Consider the following 23,670-nt stretch of genomic DNA (forward strand, 5'->3'; position numbering starts at 1 on the left):
CAGGGCAGGTAGAGATGAGGGATTCTGAGTTATTGTTCTGATCAAACTTGAGCACTAATTCAGCTATTGCACCGAGACACCTGATGCTTGAGTCACAAGCAAAATGCCACGGGAAATTAGGAGGCTTCTGTAGGATGGATGCGGCTTCTTCTTACTTTAGGCTGCTCGGGCTTTTCTCAGCGAAGGGGATGGTGACGGGCTGTGGCTAGCAATGCAGCCCGTCCATGCGCTGTTGGATACAGCCACAGTGAAGTTTAGTCCTCATCTTTAGCTGTGCAAAAAGCAGGAGTGGCCACACCACTGTCAGGGGCTGACCTGTCATCCACCTCCTCCTCCACATTCCCCATTCATACGTTGAAGTTCTAACTTGCAACAGCTCAAAAATGTGATCTTATTTGGAGCTCGAGGCTTTGTATAGTTTATAAAGTTAAAATGAGGTCACTAGGCTGGGCCCTCCTTCCATTCGAAGGGGATATCTGGATGCAGAGATACGGACGAAGGGAAGGCAGTCTGAAAGAGACAGAGAGAGAAATGTCCATCGGCGGGCCCAGGAGAGCTGGCCAGCCAGAGCCTTCCTCCCAGTCTTCGGAAGGAACCAGCCCCGCTGACTCCTGGACTGTGTAGCTCTGGCCTCCAGAATCTTGACACAATAAACGTCTGCTGTTGAAGCCACCCAGTTGTGGCACTTTGTTATGACAGCCCTCGCAAACTAATCCAGCCAGCTCCCCATCTCGCTTGTTTCTTAAACATGGTTACTTAGTGAGTGACAGCTGGCCGCAGCTGTGTCACAGGAGGGCCGTCACAGACGTCCTGCTTCCATTTTTTCTTTAACAACTTAAAAATAAGACTCTTATTGTTATGGGTTGACTTGTGTCCCCCCCCCCCAAAAAAAATATATGTCAGAATCCTCACCCCACCCCCACCCAGTCCCTCAGAATGAGACCTTATTTGGAAATGGGGTCATGGTGGTTGTAATTATTAGTAAAGATGAGGTCACCCTGGAGTCGAGTGGGCCCTTAATGTGACATGACTGGTGTCCTCATAAGAAGACAATGTGAGAATAGGAGGGAAGGGAGCCATGTGGCAGCAGAGGTGGAGACCGGGCTGAGGCAGCTGCAAGCCCGGGAACGCCAGGAATTGACAGCTGCCGCCGGCGCTACGGAGAGGCACTGAGAGGTTGTCCCCGTCTCAGAGGAAGCAGGGCCCTGCTTCCCCCGTGGCTGCAGACTTCCAGCCTCCAGAAATGTGAGTGAATGAATTTCTGTTGCCTCAAGCCACTCGGTGTGGGGTGCTCTGTTCGGCAGCCCTCGGACACTAATGCGCTTCCCAGGGACAGTTGAAACCATCTGGGCTGTGGTGGGCTGGCTCAGCCCAGTAGGTGTGGGCGTCCATTACCTTCCCCTCTCCCTGGCCGTCCCCTTCTGGCCTCTCTAGAAGAGTCGCTCCCTCCATTTCTGCTTGGACACCTGCCTTGTCCCGTGATTGATGTGTCCCTCTTTCTCCAAGCTGGTCCCGACAGGCCACTGTTGAGTGCTGAATTTCAAAGTCTCCTGAAGCTGAGCTTCAGAAACTGAACTGGCCCTGACAGAGTCTAAAGGATACCGTTGCTTTGTTGTTGTTGTTGTTTTTAAATAAATGTGTTTATTTCACTATAAAAGATATGGAATCACATGTAGAAAATTTGAAAAAGAGAAAATAGGAAAAAAAACAATGATCAATCCTACACAATCATTGTTTTAATCTTTGTCTAATCTTTCATCCTTTTACTTATTGTACATAAAATGATTTTTGAAACTTACTGGGGTACAAATAAATAATGAAATACTGTTGCGCTTCAAAGCTGTGTCCATCTGACCCTTCAGAATGGAGGCTCACCGTCCTTCACAGCACTCATTGTACAGAAGAAATCCCAGGCCTGTGTGTGTTAATGTTGCTCCTTTTCTCACTTAGTTATTTTGCTTGTATATTTGTTTTTAAATGGCTAAGGTAATACTGCGTAAACCTCCCACTTCATTTCTTCTGTCCCAGATGTGAGACCGTAAAGGCCGTGGTTAAGAGCAGCGGTGTGGGGGCCAGATCATGCTGGGTTCTGCCCCCAGACTCTATTTATGACCTCTGGGGCCCTGGGCACCCTTTTACCTTCGTGAGATGGGGAGAATAGCAGTACTTACTCCACAGGTGATATTTAAAACATTACGTAGGCGATGTGTCCTGGCTATAAGGCCGGTTAGAACGGAGCTGACCTTAAACAATAGGCACTGTTTCCTGATGCAGACAGGATGAAGATCAGCTCTGCTGACCACAGGGCCTTGTTCTAAGTCTTCAATGAGCTATTGTATCTGAGGCTTGGAGCTGGGTGCCTGGTGCAGGTTAAGCATTTGGTAAGTGCTGACATCATTCCCTTAATAAATGCTCATGACATCATCCTCGAACCACAGCCTGCTGTGGCATTCCTGGCCTGTGCAAGGCCAGCTGTTACCATTCCAGCCGCTTCTGGCCCGCCTCCCGCAGGCTCCCCTTCCCCTCGCCCCCCACGCCATCTCTTCTTCCCGCTCACTCTCTGAGCCTCCGCCATGGAAGTGACGTCCTTTGCTGGGTCGGTATCTTCTTTTCACTTGCGAGAGTCTTGAACACGCAGTCATGAGCTGTTATGAAATCCTCTTTCACTTGGAGCTCCAGGGAGCCAGCCAGACACCGAAGCCCGTGCAAACAGGAAGGAAATGAACATCCGAGGGCCGAGCTGCACCGGGCAGGCTCCTCGGGGTGCCGGCATGTCATTTGGGGAGTAGCCCTCCTGCGTCCTGTAGGGGACCTGCAGGTGTGCCCCACCTGCCAGAGTGGCTGCCACTAGCTTGTTCCCAACTCAGCTGCAGCCCCGCACAGTTAAGCACCTTCGTGGGTCTTGATGACGGTGTTTAGCTTCATCACTTCAACCGTCTTCATTACTCTCCACCTTCACGACGCTGGCCTGAGACCAGAGCTGCTCCCTGCGGCCTCTAAGGTTTTAGGTCTAAGAACTTGTAGAAGTAACAGTCTTCTAGATACTCTTCTCCCCCCGCCCCCTCCCTCCGGTGTGCTCCTTGTGCCCTGCGCCTGTGGGGAGGATAGACGTGCAGTCCAGGTGTTGGGATCACAGCCTCAATTCCCAGGTTGTCGCCTGATGGCTGCCTAGGAACATTTCCGGCTTGTCAGGCTACACTCAACCTAACATGAATTTGACCTCATACAAACTTTTCTGAAAGTTGCCCTGGTAGCTGTTCGAAATGCCAGCAGTTTCCCACTGAGTTGAGAAGCACAAAGTGTTCTCAATCCCTCCGTGTGTATCAGTTCCTGGGGGCTGCTATAACAAAGTACTGCACACCCGGTGGCACAACGCCGAGGTATGGGCTCTCCCAGTTCTGGATCCTGGATGTCTGAAATCGGGGTGTCGGCAGGACATGCTCTCCCTGAAGGCTCCAGGGGAGGGCCCTTCCCTGCTTCCCTGTTGCCATTCCTTGGCTTCCTTGGCTGGTAGGTGCATACACCAACCTCTGTCTCCGTCCTCACGTGGCATTCTCCCTGTGCATCTGTCTCTACATCCAGATGTCCCTCATCTTAAAGGGAGACCCATCACTGGATGAGGGTGCACCGTAATCCAATATGACTGCATCTTAACTTGGTTAAATATGCAAAAAGCCCTATTTCCAAATACGGTTGTATTTACAGGTCCAGGACACTAACCGCCAACCCCACTGTGTCTCTGTTGAGAAGGCAGAGTGCCCAGTGACCAGTGGCTCACACCAGAGGCGGCCTTCACACTCGGCTCCGTTCTGCGTGGGTTCCCCCTGCACCCACGGGGGGGTATTTGTTTCACCCTCCATTTGTAGCATGGTGGTTGTGGAGATATGAGAACATAATATTAAAAAAAGAAAACTCAGGCTATAGGTAGTCTTACTTCTGTCACCTGCATCCTTGACTTGGCTGCGTCGTGGTAAAGAAAGGACTCCAAATGCTAGTTCCAGTGTGTGGCAGCCTGTGAACGTTCTGTGCCTTTAAAAGCCATGGGGGGGGGCGGCACTCTAGCTAAACCAAGGCTTGCAGCCCACCTGGGCAGACGCCGGGAGGGCTCCCAGCCAGACGGAGCAGCTGCCAGCTTTTGTGCATCCTGCACCGAGACCCTACAAAACTCGAGTTAGTTGCCAACATTTCTAAAACCTGCACATAAATGGTCAGAATTATCTGATTTTCTCAAAAACTCAGATTCAGCATTTGGATATCTCTGCACTCAGAAAGCCAGTTTCCCGCCTGTCGGCTCTCTCAGGCCTTCCAGCATCTGCGTCTGGCGCTTTCCGAAGCCCCCAGCGTTCTTTTACATCTAAAACACGCATCTTTTCACACTCAGACCTCTGAAATTGAGGCGCCTCTTATACGTGATGGGATAAGAAGAAACAAGCATCGCATCCCAGTTTAGTTGGCAAGGGTTTTTCCCTCTGACTTGGATCTAAGATAGTGGCACGCCTTGTAATCGGCAGCCTTCTGGATTCACTGGAATAGAGGTGGTTTTCTCTGATCGTTAGCATGTGATGTTTCAGCCGAGGGTGGTGACGTTTCCAGACAGGAAAAGGTACCACGTCTGTACATTTTCCTCTGGGTGTTGTGCCATGAGGACAGAAAGCAGGGTGCAGAGTGGGAGGGGACTGGCTCGCGTTGGAAGTTGGAACCTGGTTCTGTCACCAGCACACTGTGGGACCTGGGCAAGGTACTTAAGCTTGGACTGAATGAGCTAAAACCTTGAAAACCCTTCAAACAGCAGCTGGCGCGTTGTAAGCACTCAGTCAGTATTAGCAGCCCACACTAATAGGCCGTGCAGTCACATTTCCCGTTTCCCTCCCGCTCTGCCACCTCCCCTCTGGGAGCCTCAGTTTCTTCATCAAGGCAGTGGGAGTAGGTGTGTAAGAGGGGGTGTGTGAGCAGCAGGTGTGCCAGGGCTGAGGTCTGGCGCAGAGTGGGCACTTTATAAGACACGCCTTCCCATCTTCTCGCCAGAGTTACATCGCTCCCCGGAAGGGCGGGTCTCTGGAGGCGCCGGTGTGTCTGCGGTCCGGGCTCCCTTGGGCTCCTGCAGTCATCCGAGACGGGCTGGGCGATGCTTTGGAGAGTCTGCCTTCTCACAGGTCGTCTATCCCGGGGAACGTGAACCGTTGTGTTTCAGCAGTACTGTGGATGTTCCGATTGGCTGCGCACCAGTCAAAAGGAGCGTCTGCCCTTCTCGGAACCATCTTCAGAAGACAGAATCCAGGGAACCTGTGGGAGCCCCGTTTTAAGGGGTGAGGTCAGGGAGCCCCATGCCAACTCCAGTCCTCTCAAGCCTTCATCCCCCTTCGGGAAGTGAGAAGAATCAGACTCTCTACCAGGCGTCCCCAAACTACAGCCCGCGGGCCACATGCGGCCCCCTGAGGCCATTTATCCGCCCCCGCTGCACTTCCAGAAGGGGCACCTCTTTCATTGGTGGTCAGTGAGAGGAGCACTGTATGTGGCAGCCCTCCAACGGTCTGAGGGACAGTGAATTGGCCCCCTGTGTAAAAAGTTTGGGGACCCCTGCACCAGGAGCCCTGGTGCCCCCTCTGTTGGAGCTGGCTCAGGAGACCCCAGCCTCTCTGGTTGGAGAAGTTGAGGTAGGGGCCCTGGAGCCGAAAGAAAACCTGGGAGGATTTTTCCAGGGTAGTATTCTCCCGGGAGGAGAGCCGTTCTTTCACTCTGAAGTCACCACCACCCTCAGCTCTCAGAAAGTTCTTTATTATTTAGTGAAGGCTCCCCTCCCCCCCCCCCCACATCCCTGCTGGTGTTCTAAGCCCGTCCTGACGTTGGCAGAGACGCCGCCAACCCCCTTCTGGTTTCCAGCTGCTGTTGGGGACCTGTCCCCTGCCTTCTTGACAACTGCCAGGTGAAATGCCAGCACTGCCACCACCTGAGTTAGTGGCATGGAGTCATCTTCAAGTCACCTTTGAAGCTGACTCTTTTGCACAAATACCAGCCTCACTCATCTCGCTGGTCTTCCCGCCACCTCTAGAGGACTCCTATGATCAGCACTGTACACTGCTTCCGCCTTTTTTTTTTGCAGACGGGTCTTCGTGCAGGACGGAGCCAGGAGAGGCCGTGCTCCTGTGTTGCTGGAATCAGCGTGGCCAGGTCGCGGGGGCCCTGCCACTCAGGCGTGCTCTCGGGGCCAGGACTTGGCCGTGATTACAAGACGACGTAGGCAAGCGGTAACAGGATCCGTAATTGCTAATAAGATTTAAATGGCTGCAAAATCACAGAACATCAAAAACAATTTTTTTTTTCCTGGCACATCCGAATCTTGCTGATCCAAGTTGGGCCGTGAGTGGGCAGCCTTTATGTTTTTATTTTTTGTATGCAGACTTGCACTCTCATCTGTGACACAGCGGGTTTGCAGTTGCCAAGTGGCTTTTAAAAAATTCAGAGACCAATGAGAAGGTAATAATTTAGAGAAGAGGATGCGGTGCGTTCCTATAATCCAGACACGTGGCCGGGGAGATTCTTTTGCTACGAACACTTGAAGACGGGTTTTCTGACAGTTTACAGTGGCAGACGATGAGGGTAGAGAGTCGCTGAGGTCAAAGCTAACTGTGTGCATGGCCCTGTTAAAAAGCATTTGAGGAACGTTTGCTTTTGACGTGGTTAGTACCACGTCCTTCGTAGAGATTGCTGCAGCAGGGCTCCAGGAAAATGTACGGAATGTCTCAGGCTGCCAGGTTTTCTAGAATCAGTGGTTGGGCGGGAAGGGACTGAGAGAGGCCGCATGCATGGAATTCCATGTTCTAGGTGTGACAGAACGTCAGGTTATTCCCAGTGAGCATGTGCAGTCTCTGACTCCTTTGGAAAGGGGTAGAGGGCATGTCCTGGAGTCTTTTCCTGTCATCCGGGCCCTTCATCTGTGGCGAGGATGAGGGAGGGGAGGCAGGGAACTCTCCACGGGCTCAAAAGCTGCGGGGACCCAAGACCATCTTGGCCTCCGGTGTCTCTTGCCCCTTGTCAGGTGGAAGGGTTGTTTGCTGCTCCAGTTCTTCTGGGATCCCGCAGTAAAGCCCATGGCATTACTGACCTGAGCTAGGACTGGGCTTCAGGGCAGGGTGGGGCGTTGGTGTGGGGCGGGGTGACAGATGAGGAGACTTCCAGTGGGGCGCTGAGGGCGTCAGACATGCCAGAGGGCGGGCTGAGCAGACCTCTTGTTGCACAATGATTTGACGGTGGTCATCCGGCATGATATATTTTGTCTCTGGGCAGTGGCGAACATTCTGGCCGATGAAAGGGGAGCCTGAAGCAGGCGGCTGCCCCGGGCTGTGCGTCTGTCCCCCGTGCCTGCTCGGGCTTGTCGCCATCTCTGGGCTGCGCGTTTTCTGGCCTCGTTCTGTTGCACTCCTGGCCCGGCCTGCTCCTCTGCGTACACGCAGACACACGCTGAGCGCCGGGGCAGCAGGCCGGCAGCCTGCGGGAGCCGAGAGCGGCTCTGCCGGATGACAGGGAGCAGATGGTCCTGGTTGAGAACGTGGTGGGTCTCTGGCGCTCGCCAGCTGACGTTTGAAACCAAACCAGGGCTGTTCCCAGCTTCCTAGAACTGAGGGCATTGGCTAGTCCGATGCTGGGACAGGATGAGGGAGAGAGGTCGCCTGCTACCCACAGTCACCGCGTGCTTCCCGGGTGCGACAGTGATGTTGCTGGGTGCTTCGGCACAAGGCCTGGCCGGTGCCCACCGTGTTCCCTGCCCCTGCCACCACTCAGGAGCCTCCTGAGATGGAAATGGGGGGCAGGCACCTGCTCTTTTCCTGTTCCCCGTTTAGCCGTCCCTGGGCAGTGTGCCACGATGTTCGTTCAAGCGGCGACTTGAGGAAGGAGCTGCCCAGTCACCCTGGCTTTGGGGACAGGCCCTGGAGTGACAGATATGATTCAGGCTCCGCCACCGCGTTATTTAGGTCAGCTGAGACGCAGCCGCCCAGACGGGATTAGGTGTCCGAGAGCTTGACTGGGGGTGGGAGCAGGGGAGGCGGGGACAGCTGTGATGGGGGTTGGCATCTGTAGAAGGAGAGAAGGGTGGGGGAGGGAGGGCCTCGGGCTGCAATGCCCTGCAGCTCTGCAAACGCCAGGCCTGTGGGACATCCAGAGCCCAAGCCTCCTGCTGGAGGAGTCCCGGGGGCGAGGGGCGGTAGCTGGGGCCATGCTTCCTGCCCCAGGAGGCCGGAGAGGTGCATTTTCTTGACCCCCACGGCCACTGACGGGCTGTGTTCATGCGTTCATTAATTCATTTACCGAACAGTTTTAGAGTGCCTACTTGCTCAAGCCTTGGGGGCCCAGGGGAGAATGGTGAAGGAGGAATCCCCGTCTTCTGAGAGGCCCAGGTCAGACGCAGAGATAACTCAGCAAGTGTGGTATCTGCAGTGGGTCCTGAGGAGGGCCGTGGCCCGGGAGCTCTGGGATCCCACAGGAGGGACACCTGTTCTCACCTGGGACACCCAGGGCGTGTCTGGGAGAACCGAACTGAGATGGGCAGGGCCAGGGAGTAACCCAGTAATAGGTGGAGGCGCCGCACGGGAAGGGAGAACATCAACATCACTCGGCCCGAGGGGCGAGGGTGGTGGGTGTTTAGGCCTGCCCAGGGTCATTCCTGCGGCTGGGGGGAGGAGGACAGGTGGTCGGGGCGGTTAGAGCAGTATGTGGTGGGGGGCCAGCAAGTGGGACCTTGATCAAGAGAAGGACATGAGCTGTGAGCCCAGTGGTCAGGGTCACCCATGCTCTGCCAGCTCCCCACTGGGCGACTCTGGGCATGCGTCTTAACCTCTCTGTCCTCCGGTGACATCTGTGAGATAGAATAGAAGTAGGTCCGTTGTATGGGGTTATGAAGATAAAATGGCTGCCTGTAAAGCTCTGAGAACAATATGTCAGTTGTAGTTCCGGTCATCACTCCTGCTTTAAATTCTCCCCTGAACAGTGATGGTAAAACCGTCGTGAAGCCTGGCCCGCCGTCCTCAGTCACCAGGCTTCTCAAAGTGACCTGATCAGTTTTCTGAATGAGTGAGGGAGTGTCGTGGAGTGGCTCAGCACGAAGCTACCCCGTGTGATAGGAGCAGCAAGAACAACAACCACAAAGTACCTGAACAAGCAGGTTGTCTCTTGAACAACAGCTGAAGGGAGCTCTGCGTTGTCGGCCAGCTGGGGCTTCTGTGCTCTTAGGGACAGCCGCCAAACAGAGTCCCCTGAAGTGTGCCTGAGGGTCGCTTGACTCATCTGTTCCAAATCTGCTGAAACAGAACTGGTGTGGGCGGGACCCAAGAGCCAGCATCTTAACGAGCAGCCCAGGCAAAGCCTACAACGACACAGGGACGCGCCTGTCCTGTGATGAGACTGAGTCTCCAGGAAGGAGGGGCTTACCTCGGGCAGCTCCTCCATCGTCAGCTCTTTCCTGTCAGGGGAGAAGGGGGTGCTCTATGTCTCCTGAGAAGCCCAGGGAGGTTAGAAGCACCCCTGCTGGGGTATTGGCCTCCAGTGCATAGCATCATGAACAGAGAGCTCTAAGTAACGTGATGGCCACATGCTGAGGGTTAGAGCTTGACTCGCTTTTATTGTCTCCTAAAGAAAGCAGCTGGATCCCAAGTGTTGTCCGAGCCAGAAATTAAACTCTTGGCCAGAGGTGCCTGGCCTTTGGACATCTCAACAATACCAACAAGAGCTCATCTGTAAAATGTTGTAGATCCAGTAGTGTCTACTTCATAGAGTTTAAATACATTTATACCTGATAACTGTTTAGGACAACACTTGACCCTTACAAAGCTCTTGAGAAGAATTAACCATCATTATTAATGGTGATATCATGTTCACGTACATGTAACAGGTGGTCCTTAGGTGATATTTTTTCAAGAGTGTAAAGAGAAAGGCTGTCTGGATCCTAGAAGCTAATGTGTGAAGGGTCTGAATGTTTGACTGTAGGGACTGTAGGGATTCATCGTTCTGATTTGGGGCCTGATTTTTCGTCTCTGCAGCCAGGGGTGAGACTCCTCTCAGTGCCTCACACTGCTTGGAAAGAAAAAAGATACGGAGACCACAGACAGCTGCTAGAGGGGGGCTGGAGGGCTGGAGGGCTGGAGGGGGAAGGTGAGGGGATTAAGCAAAGAAAAACTGTATAGACACACAGCTGTGGAGATGGCAGGAGGGAAAGGGGGTGGGGGAAGGAGAGGAGGGTACCGGGGACATAGACGGTGATGGAGCCCACTTGACTGAGGGCGGTGAACACACAGTACGGTACAACACACAGGTGGTGTCTTAGAGAATCGTGCACCTGAAACCTTGATACTTTTATTAATCAGTGTCACCCCAATAAACTCAATTAAAACACTTAAAAAGAGAAATCAGGAGAAGTGTCCCTCCATTACTAATGTCTATGATATAAGAGTAGCACAGATAGAGTCCAGTTTCAAAACAGCATGTTCAGCAGTGACCCGCCTCACACTGGGTTGGTCCCACTCGTATCGGCTGCCACACTGTCGTGGCTGCTGTTCGACTGAGCCGAGGTTTGCGAGCGGGCGCCAGTCGCAACACCGGCAGCAGCCAAGACGGAAGAAAGACACTCTTTGCTGACCAGGACCACATCTTCCGGTGGGTGCTCAGACCAGTGCACACGAGACAGGCGTGCAGCCCACAGTGCTAACTGAGCCCTGTGTGGGGTGAAGGGGCAGACAGAAAGAGGAAAAAGCCTGTGCCTAGGCACTATCTAGGGTCAGTGCCACAGGCAGAAAGGAGTGCAGCAGAGCGGAGGAGGGCGCTTCGGACTTGGGCCCTGTGAAAGCAAAGCAGCTACAGGTCTCTCTCTCTCTCTTTTAAATACCTAATGCACTTTGCATGCGGTTTCATTCTGCAGAAAACAGACAGAAAGAGTCGAGCCCCACTGGACCCGATTCCTAAAAAGCCCCCCCCCCCCCAATCCCTGTCTTTTCTTCTTGACATCTGAGGTTTCAAAGCCTGCACCAGAACAAAGCCCGCTTCTAGCTTCCATTGCATGGGAGTACTCAGAAATGTATTTCTCATAATGAGCCCAAATCTGCTTTCTGGAGCTCTTTCATGGTAGCAGCGGGGTGCCTGAGATGCTAACGACTTCTCTGTTTTTAGAAACACTCAGGCTTGTGATGATTTCAAGTTCCAGCTTCAGTACTTGCTGGCTGTGTGACGGCATGTCTCTCCGCCCGTCTCAGGAATGCAGGGGAGGGGACGGGACGTGCAGAGTGCTTTAGGGCAGTGACTGGTTGGGGACGGTGATGCTGCTGCTCTGCTAATCAGCAGTGACCGGCGAATGTGCTCGGGACCCTCTTCCCGCGACTCAGGAGACTTGCTCAGGCAGCAGGGCAGGCATGCTCTTGGTGGCAGAGAGTTTCGGGGGTGATGCCGTTATGATCTGTTGGTGCCATTGACCTTGCGAGGGGGCCATGCACCCCTAGGAGCCGGGCCTTCTACAGTTCCCATGACAGGGGCCTGCAGGCGTTGTGTGTGCAGCTCCAGGAGGTTGTGAGTCTCTCTTTGAAACTGTCACCCTAATGCTGGCGATCAACCACACTCACAGACAAGGGCGCAGAGGGGTTCCCGTGGAGTCCACGCTCTCGCCTTTGCTCTGCAGGGTGTGTGTCAGGAGGAGACCTAAGCCGTGGGTTGTGTACTCATGCTCTGATGCAAACCAAATCTTGGCGAGCGTGAAGGACTACAGAAACAGGACATATGTGACCCACGCTTTCCCTGTGCGCTCAGATGTGCCAGCTCCCCCTCCTGCTCTGCATTTCACAAATATTTTGTTTTTCATTCCAGACAGTGGGAGTACAAAGGCAGATTTGTTTCATCGCTTAATTTGCTGATTCTGCCAGGCTTTTTCTCCTGCTGATCAGTATTCCCTCCGAAAGTCTTATATTGAAGGCTGACCTTTAGGAAAAAATTACATAGGAGCAGCACCATGCTTTACCCTGCGTGTGGCTGCAGACCACATGGGGGAGATTTTAGGAAACAAAACAGTTCCTCTGTGAGTGGATTCCAGGGTAGGCAGGGTTGCTGCAGCTGAGCAGGCAGAGAAACAGACCCTTTTTTGTTCTTGACCTTGCATGGTACTTAGGGTGTTTGATTTTACTTTTCTGAGCGTTCTTTTCCTTCTGAGTAGAAACCTGCCCTATGGCATCTCTGCCCAAATACTGGTTATGTACAGGATTGACATCATCCTATTCTTTGGGTTCCCTGTTGATGGAAATACAGAACTATAAACAGCAGCAGAGGTTGCTGCTTAAAAAGAATGAAGATGGATGGATGGATGGGTGGATGGATGAATGGATGCCTAGATCAGTGGATCAATGGATAAAGACAGGGACCTCTAGCTCTCTAACCACATTGCTTCCCAGAAGCCTTCCTGTCCTTCCTCCCAGGCTAGGTAGATGCCCCTTGTCCCTTCTCCCATCACCCTTCTCTACCTTTGACATGTGAACAAGCAGATAGAGTAGAGGGCGTAGGAACCACCTTTAGATGACATTGGAGACTTCAGGACAGCCAGGTAAGGCCCTGCATACGTCTTGTTCCACTCCTATCCTCACACCACACTGTCAGTTCCTGGCGCCGGGACGATGCTCCGAACACGTTTGTTGGGTGAACCAGTGAGAGAACAGTGACCTGAAAGGACCTGTGAGGGCACAGCTTGGCTCGCCCGCCTTCTTGTGTCCCTCTCACTCTGCTGCTGTCTCAAAGCTGGCTTCTCTTCACCAGGGAGCCAGATGGGATTGCTGAGCAGGAATAGGATTCCTCCCCCTCTAACACACACACACACACACACACACACACACACACACACACACACACAGTCTCTCTCACCCTCAGGACTTTGAAAGGGGTCACCTAGCTGATTTGCTTTCCATCCATCTTCATTCTTTTTAAGCAGCAACCTCTGCTGCTGTTTATAGTTCTGCATTTCCATCAACAGGGAACCCAAAGAATAGGATGATGTCAATCCTGTACATAACCAGTATTTGGGCAGAGATGCCATAGGGCAGGTTTCTACTCAGAAGGAAAAGAACGCTCAGAAAAGTAAAATCAAATCAGCTCATAACCACTTCTCTGCCTCCTGAGACGCCCCCCTGCCTCCAGGTTCTCTCCTTTCTCTTTGGGTCCCAAGGGGTGTGACCTCTGGGAGTGCCCTGTCTCTCTCTCTCTCTCTCTCTCTCTCTCTCTCTCTCTCTCTCTCTCTCCCTTTTTAAGCCTTTGTGTGGACACCTATTACCATCAGCTCAGTCACTGTATCCTTTGCTTGGAATGAGAGACCAGAGGCGGGGCTAGCGAGGGCTTCCATGTTTGGGAACAGAGGGCACCTGGCAGCTTCGCCAGTCAATTCCCGGCTGTGGGGACGCTGACTGCGCTTGGCACAGCCTGGGGGAGTGGCAGGCAGCTCTCGGCCTGCCCGGCTTGGCTGTTGCCTGCACAGCCTTGGTGCCGTGTGCAGAGATGAAGCCCAAACACTAGGAAGGACGCTGGCCTGTGGTCTTCCTGGCTAGTACACTTTGAGTAAGCGTTCCGGACATTCATTTTCTCATCCTAAAAGTGACTTGATCTTCTCCAAGCCCTCTTACCACTACTACAGGTGGCTGTGATGTAGAATAAGAAGTTCTCTCCCTTGTGAAAATGGAGACCCGTTTCCTGGCATGTAGAGGTGGGTTTAGGTTGGGTCAGGCTTATGCAAAATGGTGGAGACCCTGTGTGAATTGTAGTGTAGGGGCTCTGGGTCAGACTGGAACTTTTCAGCTACATATCACGCACTATGGCTGGTGCTCTGCGTGAATAGTGTCCTTCAGTCTTCACAACCGCCCCACAAATTGGGTCCTGTTACTACACCCGTTTTACAGGTGAGGACACGAGGCTTAGAGAAGGTAAGGAATTGGATCGAATGGTCAGGCTAAATTTTGAAGGCGTTTTGCTCCAGTGAGCAGATTGACCTCTTTGCTATGCTGCCCCCTGCAGGTAAGTCTGTGCAGTGCGGATCTGTGCAAAGGTTTTCAGTTGAGTTAGATTTTGGCCTCTCTTCCAAAGGGACTGCATATTCAATGTCCTGCACCACACTTTCCTGCCCTGCAAGGAAAGATTGCATTTTAAGTGTGTGCAGTCAGGCCCAACTTTTCTCCTCAGCCCTGGGGGTGCAGCAGGGCCCTCCCTGAAGCATGAGAACCCATATGGGTGTTTTAGCAAGCCTTTGCTGTCTTTGGTAAAAATCAGTGTCAGGCAAATCGCAAGGCACTCTGCACTACATATGCCTGGTGGGAGGGGCCCAGGTAGCTCTCCCCTCCCCTTCAAAACCATCTCTCCATTCCACTCCCAGACTTCTCAAACTCTATATGTATTTGAAAGATATGGGGCTCTTGGGAAAATACAGATTCTGATTCAGTGGGTCTGGGGCAAGGCTGGTTGTCTAGATTTCTAACAGACCTACAAGGGATCGCTCATGCTGAGGTCTGCGCTCGCTCAGAGAAGGTCTAGAGGCCTTGGTTTCCAGGCTGGCTCCGTCAGCATGATCCGGCGGCCTCGGTCAGCGGTTTCCCGGGAGATTGCTGTCGGCAGGTCTAATACGGGACCCATGGTGCTGCAGCTGTTCCTGGAGCCACCCTAGGAGAAACACTGCCCAGTGGTCCCTAAGCCTCTGTCATCACTGGAGACCCCCCCCCCCCCCCCCCCCCCCCCCCCCCGTGCACTGAGGCCACTTTGGGAAAGGTTGGCTCACTGGCCTGCAGTCAGGCCAGGAACGCCCTGTGTCCTGTTCCCCCAGGCGAGTCTGGCCCACCCTCGGGTTTGGGAACTCACCTCCTTGTCTTCAGTCTCTCCTCTGGCCCCAAACTCTTCCTCCAGTGAGAGTCCTCTGGCCCTGCTCTGTCCTCTGCAGCCACCACAGTGATGAATTTGCCCTGGGGGAGATGGTGAAGAACTCTTTGTTGTCAGATTCTGCCAGCATTGACACCTGACCCTCCCCGACCACCCAGCAGACTGGGACACCATTGGTCACGCCCTTTCCTTCCCACCTTGTTAGCTGGGGCTGCCCCCCATCTCCCCGCGTCACCTGGAAGTGGAATTCCGCCCTTTGCTTCTCGTCCGTCCTCCCCTGAAGAGCTCATCCACTCCCATAAACGAGTGAGGCTCAAATATTTATTTTCTGAATGATCTTCCTAAACCACATGTCAGATCATGTTGCCGCTCCCTTGCTTCAGCCTGGAGGCAGAGGACTCAGGTGCCAGCCGGTCTGGGCACGGATCCTGCCGCTGCCAGTGGCCAGCCGGGAAATCTTGTTCAAGTCGTTGGGATTCCTCAGGCTGCGTTTTTCATCTGGAGGAGGGACGGAGCCCCTCATCGGGTGGAGTGCCCAGCACTGGAGCTGTCGTGCTGTGCGGGCTCAGCAGAAGTCTGCTTTGAGTTCTTTTTAATCCTTAGTATATAATGAGGAGCGTGGGTAACAGCAGCAGCCCTCAGTGGTCCCAGGTCACCCACGGGATGAAGGGAGACCTCAGCGCGGGCCTCGCAGGGCCCTGGTGGCCTGGCCACCGGCCTCGTGGCTGCTTCCCTGCTGCATGCCTGCCCAGCCCCCTGCCCCACACCCCCACCCTTTGCACTGCAGTTTCTCTCAGGGCCTCTGTCCCCCTGGCGCAGCCTTTGAGCCGTCCTGGTGCCCGCCTGCCCAGCCCCCTGCCCCACACCCCCATCCTTTGCACTGCTGTTTCTCTCAGGGCCTCTGTCCCCTGGCGCAGCCTTTGAGCTGCCCTGGTGCCCGCCTGCCCAGCCCCCTGCCCCACACCCCCACCCTTTGCACTGCAGTTTCTCTCAGGGCCTCTGTCCCCCTGGCGCAGACTTTGAGCCGTCCTGGTGCCCACCTGCCCAGCCCCCCGCCCCACACCCCCACCCTTTGCACTGCAGTTTCTCTCAGGGCCTCTGTCCCCCTGGCGCAGCCTTTGAGCCGTCCTGGTCCCGCCTGCCCAGCCCCCTGCCCCACACCCCCACCCTTTGCACTGCTGTTTCTCTCAGGGCCTCTGTCCCCCAGCGCAGCCTTTGAGCCGTCCTGGTGCCCGCCTGCCTCCCCGTATTTTCCTCTGTGCTTCTGCTCAGCCTCTGGTTTGCTTGAGGCACGAGTCCTGCTGTCCTGGCCTGATTGGCTTACATGTCTGCATCCCTATCATATATGACTCTTTCAGTCACGTTTGTGTCCCTGGCATTGGGTGTGGCTGTCACTCCTCAGGGACTCTGATACTCACTGTGGAGTGCATGAATGTTTGAGTGAAAATCAAAACCAGCCACTGGCACGGAGGACAAGCACTCCGGATGTTGAAGATTCTTACCTTGTTATGTATAAAAACTTAGGAATCGTCCCCAAGGCCTCTCTTACTCGCCGCCCGTCTCCCTGGTCTAGTCCCTGAGCACCCCCGTCAGCACTGGGTCTGCCAGGGCAGATGTTGGCATTGTCGGTTGTCACCACTCGGGGTGTTCCTGGCATCCAGGGGGTAGAGGCCAGGGATGCTGCGGAACATCTTGCACTACACAGCATGCCCCCCACCCCAAGGAGTTCTCCAGTCAGAGATCAGTGGGCGGAGGTCCAGACAGCCTGGTGAGAGGTTTCTGGGTCTGTTCACGGTTCCCCACTCCCACCCTCGCTCAAGGCACCCCGTCACCCCCTGGACTGGTCTTTTTGCCTGTTCCTCTGCACCCTCAGTCCCTTCTCTGCTAGGTAGCAGCTGAGCTAAAGGATAAATAAAATCACTCCCCTGGTAAAACTTCCCATCGTACCTGGGGTCAAATGCGAACTCAGGCGGAGGAAGCCCACCTTGACCTGCCCTGTTCCCTCCCACCATCGCACACCTGACCTCCCGGCTTCCCCTTCTGGTGCCACGTCATTGTCCTTCTTCCTGGTCCAGGTTCTTCCTAGTCAGTCAGTCTGTCTGTCTGTCTGTCTATCTAGCTATCATCTATTTATCTATCATCTATCTAATCTATCTCTCTATCTGTCTATCTCTGTCTTTTTCAAGTGAGAGGAGGGGAGATAGAGAGACAGACTGCCCCTTGCACTCCAGCTGGGATCCACCTGGCAACCCTCGTCTGTGGCTGATGCTCTGCCCATCTGGGGCCATGCCTGCACCTGAGCTATTTTTATCACTTGAGGGGAGGCTCCATGGAGCCATCCTCAGTGCTGGGGGCCCATGCGCTGGAACCAATTGAGCCATGGCTGTGGGATGGGGAGAGAAGGACTGAGAAAGAAGGGGGAGGTGGAGGGGTAGGGAAGCAGATGGTCGCTGCTCCTTTGTGCCCTGACTGGCAATCGAATTCAGGACATCCATACACAGGGCAGACGCTCTACCACTGAGCCAATTGGCCAGGGCCATTTCTAGTCTTCTTTAACTTCAAAACTATTGACATTTAAGGGCCAGGTAACCCTTTTTTGGGTGGGGGAAGGCTGTGCTGCACACTGTAGGCTGTTTAGCGGCATCCCTGGTTGACCCACTAGATGTCAGTAGTCCTGGCTCCCCTCTCCCCCATTGTTGCCAAACCAGAGAGTGGGAGGAGGAATTTGGCCAATTAATACCTTCTTGGAAAAGAATAACTCTTTTATTTCTGATGTCACCACCCCTCCTAGATCTGAGGGGTTCTTAGAAAGCTTTGTTTTTCTGACTTTGTTATATTCAGAGAGTCATGCAACTGGTTGACACTTACCTAATCTTAGAACACTCATCGCCCTCAAAAGAAACCTTCTGTTATTGATTTTTAACTTCATTTGGTGGTGATTGGAGAACATATGTGGTATGATTTCATTCCTTTTACATTGACTGAGGTTTGTTTTATGGCCTAACATTTGGAACACCCCGGAGAGCGTTTCATGTGTACCTGAGAAGCCTGTGGGGGCTGTTGTTGGGCGGGGGGTCCTGGGGCAGTCGACGGGTCTGGTCAGTGCATTGTGTGGTCCATGTCTCATGTGTCCTTGTTGATCCTAGTTCTTCTGCCTGCCCCTGAAGGGGGGGGGTACTGAAACCCCCAACTGCCACTGTGTAAATTGCCTGTTTCTCCTCTCAGACCGGGCAGTGTGTGTGTGTGTGTGTGTGTGGTTTCTTTTTTTTTTGTTTCTTTCTGGTCTTAAATTCTGTTTTGTCTGATTCGGCTTTTCGTAATCACTCCAGCTCTCTGGATTATAGATAGGTGCTTTTTGTTTGTTTGTTTGTTTGTTTTTTAAGTGTCTGGGGTCATTCTGATGCCCAGTCAGGACTGAGCAGCGCTGCTCCTGCAGGGTAAACTAGAGCCTGAGGATTGATGTCTTGTCTTTAAAGTTAGCCCACAGCTACCCAGAGGTGACCCCATAGGGTCACGCGGTTCCTGAGACTGGTGTTGAAGGCACCAGAGAACCTCTGGATGCCTCGGCCAGAACCTTTCCGGGAGCCGTATTTGTGGCGGGTGGAGTTCTGTGGTCCTGAAACTGTTGTTTCCCATTTACCTCCGAAGGGATGGACCGAGAATGTTCTCTTGCGCAGCTGGTCAGAGCAGCCCTAGGGCCACCTGCCCTCCTCTCTGTGCTGTTGACACACTACCCTGCAGAGGACAGCGCCTCGTGAGAGTCCTGTGGTCCCGTGGGGCCACCACGTGTCAGCCTCAGGTCACAGACCTTGCTCTGCTGCTTGTCGCAGGCGCTGTGATAACAAACCCGTCTGAGCTCCGGGGTTCTCTGTGTGTGTGTGTGTGTGTGTGTGTGTGTGTGTGTGTGTGTGGATTGTGTGGGGAGGCGCGGGCAGGAGGGACGGTCAGAGACTCTCTAGAAAGCTGGTCAGGAAGGAGCCTCCTCTTCACAGGTCTGAAGAAAAAGGCTGCAAAGAAATGAGGGGACTTCAAGAAGAAAAACCTCAAAGTCTGTTGGGGGCCCAACAGGTGGGAGAGTGTGAATGTCCTGAAGAGTAAACCAATCCTTTTTGGCAAAGGGGACCTTGCCCAGCAGGACGAAAAGTGATCTAGAACGTATTCTTCTTCATTCTTTTTTATTCAAACCAGAAAACTAGATTTGATTCTGTCGTCCCTCATCCCCCCCCTCCTTTTTTTTCTTTTTCCGTTTCCTCTCATCTTGTAGGAGTTGTCCCTTAAATATCACCATTCACGGGGTTGGATGGGGCCTTTATTGACGAGCTGCTTTGAAGGTGGAAACCGTTCTCTTTTATCCGTGTCTGTTCCCACATCTGTTCTTAATCCCGGGATTCTGATCCGCTGTCAGGAAGTTTTCCCTCCAAGCAATGAAAAGCCTCCAGAGGCTAAGTTTTCTGACCCACATTTTTTTATTATCTTTTTAGAGCTTCCCCCCCCCCCCTGAAGATTTGTCTTTAGAAGACTCACTTGGGAATGTCTGGGTTTCCTGCTGGGTTTCCTCTGAAATTCTCATTCTAATACATAAGCACCCAAACACACCATTATACACATATATGTGTGAATTATAAATTGCCTGGAAAAAAAAAAACAACCCTTTAGGTCATAAGATAATTTTCTAATCCGAAGCTGACTAACTTGTTTTGCCTTTTTCCTGTCATTTTTAATAATAAAATCCCCATGTGAAAGGGCAACGACAGGCACCTTGAATTCCTTATTGTTTATTGTGACTTCTCCCCGGAGAGCCCAGGGACTATTACAGATTCGGTTCTTTTCAGTTCCCTCGGGACTTTCTAGGAGTGAGGAGGATATATGTCTTTTACTTATAGAGCCTCATCATGTCATTGTCAGCCCATAGACATTTTTTTCATAAAATATATATATATATATATAAATAAAAAGCAAATCTGACACATTTCTTTCCTTTATAAAGATGTCTGCTGGCTCTTGGGGGAGGAGTCTGAACTCCGGCCTGCCTCTCTCCCAGCCTTGCCCGCCGCACACTCTGCATTCCAGATGCCCTGGCTTCTGCAGGTCCTCTCACAGCTCAGAGCTTTTGTTCACGTTAGTCCTTGCCTGGAGTGCCCTTCCCTATTCCTTTTCACCAATATATTCCTACTGGTCTTTCATACCCAACTGAAATAGCACTCCTTTGTGCCATGCCCCCTGGGTCCCCAGGCTGAGGGAGCCACACTGGGTTTTTTGAGTGTCTTTTGCACTCTGGCCATCCCCCACAGATCGACTGAGCATCCGCTGATGGACAACAACTGTTTGAAAATAATAGTAATAAATAATAACAGTAGTAAAATAGCTGATACTGTGTAATAATACTGTGTGATACTATATAACACTATTACATAATACTATATTTTACAGTGTAACCTCAAATAATAGCTAGTATTTAATATATTGTATATAATGGTAGCTAATACAGTATTAATTATTATAGCTAATGCTGAGTTCCAGAGAAAGACTAAGCAACTATCATATTGTCTCGTTTGATCCCCACAACAACTCAAAAAGTACTGTTAATGTCGCCCTTTCCTGATGGGGAAAACGAGGCACAGACAGGTGAAATGACTTGCCATAAAGCATAGCCAGTGGGAGGTGGAACCAGTATTTGAACCCAGGCAGGCTGACATGGAACCCTACATTCTTAACTACTGCAATACAGTGTTGAAAGACAAATGTTTGTACAGCTTAGAATGCACTTATCATATCTTGCAATTCTCAGTTTATTGCCCTTTTTTGTTCTTTCTTCTTGACCAGGTATTCCTTAGCTAGGGGCTTCTTGCTAGCAGCAGTTGTGTTTGAATGTTTCATTCTCTTTGCAACTTCCACACTTGGTCCTATGTGTGGCTAAAGCTTCTAACACAGTGGTTCTCAACCTTTCTAATGCCGTGACCCCGCAATACAGTTCCTCATGTTGCGGTGACCCCAAACCAAAAAATAATTTTGGTGGCTACTTCATAACTGTAATTTTACTACAGTTATGATTCGGAATGTAAATACCTGATATGCATTATGTATTCTCATTGCTAAAAATCAAACATAATTTAAACATAGTGATTAATCACAAAAACAATATTTAATTATATATTGAGAAATATTTATTACTAATGGACCTCCTTACCTAGTGTATTGGGGCTACCATTCCATAAATAGCTGCTTAACTAATGGATCTGTTTTTTCCAGATTAGTGGCAAGTTTTCTATATAGAACAGTGTGAACTACGTCATAGGATACACTGCAGTTTCTGCACAGCATGGTATCTTTCAGGGCTCTTTCACACTATAAAGCAGCGGTTTCTGCGGTGGAATCCACATCTCATTTACTTCAATGGGAGACCCATGGATTCTGCAGAAGAGAAGATCCCCTGTATGGCAGAAATGCAGTTCTGACACATTTCTTCCTCTCCTATTCAAGTCAGTGGGAGGCAGATCTTTTACACTGCAGAATCCGCACAGCAGATTCCTCAGTGTGAGGCCTCTTTCAGTCTATTGGGGGTGGCGAATTCCACCTTTGGAATTTTTCTGCTCTAGGAAAAGTTCTAGTGTGAAAAAAATTAAGCAACATGCTCTATATTTGAGTGGAATCTGCTGCGGCCTCCCACTGACTTGAATAGGAGAGGAAGAAATGTGTCAGAAACTGTCATTTCTCTGCCTCTTATTGAAATCAAAAGGAGGCTGGTGCAGATTGTGTGGTAACCCGAGATTCTCGGGAGCTCTCTTCCACAAAATCCGCCGCACTCCCAATGAAATCAATAGGAGGCGGATTCAATGCCGAAAACCGCTTATTCCAGCAGTTTCCTCATTCAGAATATGGGAAAATAGTGGGAGATATGGGAGATAATTATACATTGGGGAACAGTGTGAACTACATCTTATAGTGGTCTCTTATAGTATAAGACCGATGTAGTTCACACTGTGTAAATGTATGGTGCTTTGTGTAAGTGTAAGCTGCTTTGTGTACTGTGTAATGATTACACACAAAGCACCTTACACTTACACAGTATTGTGTGTATGGTGTGTGTACTGTTTTTACATTATTAACCTTTTTTACACCAGCAGGCTGTCTCGCAGGCTCTCTTGGCTCTCCGCCTCTTGCCTCTCCGCCTCCTAGGCTTCTGTCCTCCGGCGCTTCTGCACCCGCCCACTGATGACCTCAGCAAGCGCCGGACACACGTAATGCGCTGCTGTGGACTGTGGAGCATTCCCCCCGCTTCCCCCGCCCCTTAGACCCCCGACGGATGATGCAATCACCTCTGCGCATGACCGCAGGCATTCAGTTTGGAATGCACGTCCATAACGGCGTGCGGTTCAAGCTGAATAGCGCTGCTGCAGACGGTAGCGCAGCTTCTCAGTGGCTAAAGCCATCGGAAAATACATATTTCCGATGGCTTTAGGCGACCCCTGTGTTTTGGTCGTTCAACCCCCGCCGGGGTCACGACCCACAGGTTGAGAACCGCTGTTCTAACAGTAACAAAACAAAACGAATAATTGAACGAGCAAGGTCTTAGACAGTGTAAACATTACATGGGCTCCGCCTCATTTTTCTCAGGACCGATATGTGAAGAAGAGCAGTTTGTAGAACCATGAACCGTGTTAGGGAGGGGAAGCGTTGGGCAAATGAGTTTGTTAAATACAATTTTTTTTTGTATTTTTCTGAAGCTGGAAACGGGGAGAGACAGTCAGACAGACTCCCGCAAGCCCCCGACCAGGATCCACCTGGCTCACCCACCAGGGGCTACACTCTGCCCACCAGGGGGCGATGCTCTGCCCCTCCGGGGCGTCGCTCTGCCGTGACCAGAGCCACTCTAGCGCCTGGGGCAGAGGCCAAGGAACCATCCCCAGTGCCCGGGCCATCTTTGCTCCAATGGAGCCTTGGTTGCGGGAGGGGAAGAGAGAGACAGAGAGGAAGGAGGGGGGGGAGGTGGAGAAGCAAATGGGCGCTTCTCCTATGTGCCCTGGCCAGGAATCGAACCCGGGTCCCCCGTACGCCAGGCCGATGCTCTACCGCTGAGCCAACCGGCCAGGGCCAAAATACAATTTTTGAGTTTGCTCACTTTCATTGTTAAAAATGGTGCTGGGCAGAGCCAGGTATGTGATCTGTGAAATTACTCATTACCTTCCTGCTTGGGGAGGGTCACTGTTATGCTAATATTGCTGGAGGAGAGGTTTTCACGCCAGAAAAGTTTTAAAAAGAAAGGAGAGGAAGAAGGAGAAGGAGAAAGAAGCCAAGGTGGCAGGGAAAGAGAGAGAAGCCAGTTTTGCAGAGTTAGAAGCCATGTTGGCAGATGGGAACCAGAGGTGAGGGGCGTTGGGACTTTGACTCTAGGAGGAACCGGAAAGATTCTCCTGGTTTGTGGAACTGGACAGTGTGTCAGTGGCTTTGTGAGCCCTGTGTGTTTGTTTGCTTGTCGGCCAGTGTCCAGAGTGAGTCTTGAATAAAGGAATGGCCCACCGTGTTTTGGCCCCACTGTTTCTTTACCGTCTGCCCGAATCTGATGAGAACCTGCGTGTGCATGGCCAGGTGGCTCCTGGCTCTACAGGAAGATATGATCCCTGCTAGATATCAAGCATCACGTTGCTTTCTCTGCATGCAGCATATCATATTTTCTAGCCACTGATGAGGTTTGTGCTATCTTTATGCCCCCTTTACAGATGGGGACACTGAGGCCAAGAGAAGTCAAGTGACTTGTCCAAGGTCTCAGCTGTTACGTAGTAGGACCAGGACAGAACC

The 23,670-nt window shown here is 52.0% G+C and overlaps 1 protein-coding gene and 1 long non-coding RNA gene across 5 annotated transcripts in view; one reads left to right on the forward strand and one right to left on the reverse strand.

Moving 5' to 3' along the window:
* The window catches only part of LDLRAD3 (low density lipoprotein receptor class A domain containing 3), a 239,773-nt gene that overhangs the window by 81,968 nt on the left and 134,135 nt on the right, over positions 1-23,670 (forward strand). The gene's annotated exons all lie outside the window — the stretch shown is intronic.
* LOC136320737 (uncharacterized) lies at positions 14,417-15,168 on the reverse strand. Of its 2 annotated transcripts, none has more exons than XR_010728373.1 (3): positions 15,110-15,168; positions 14,857-14,957; positions 14,417-14,661 (listed from the first exon to the last, which is right to left on the reverse strand). It is a non-coding gene; the product is annotated as an uncharacterized lncRNA (long non-coding RNA). The 2 variants fall into 2 exon arrangements; XR_010728372.1 differs by having other exon boundaries at positions 14,417-14,673.

Source organism: Saccopteryx bilineata, chromosome 1 (genome assembly GCF_036850765.1).
Source record: "Saccopteryx bilineata isolate mSacBil1 chromosome 1, mSacBil1_pri_phased_curated, whole genome shotgun sequence".
In the NCBI taxonomy this organism is placed as follows: domain Eukaryota; kingdom Metazoa; phylum Chordata; class Mammalia; order Chiroptera; family Emballonuridae; genus Saccopteryx; species Saccopteryx bilineata.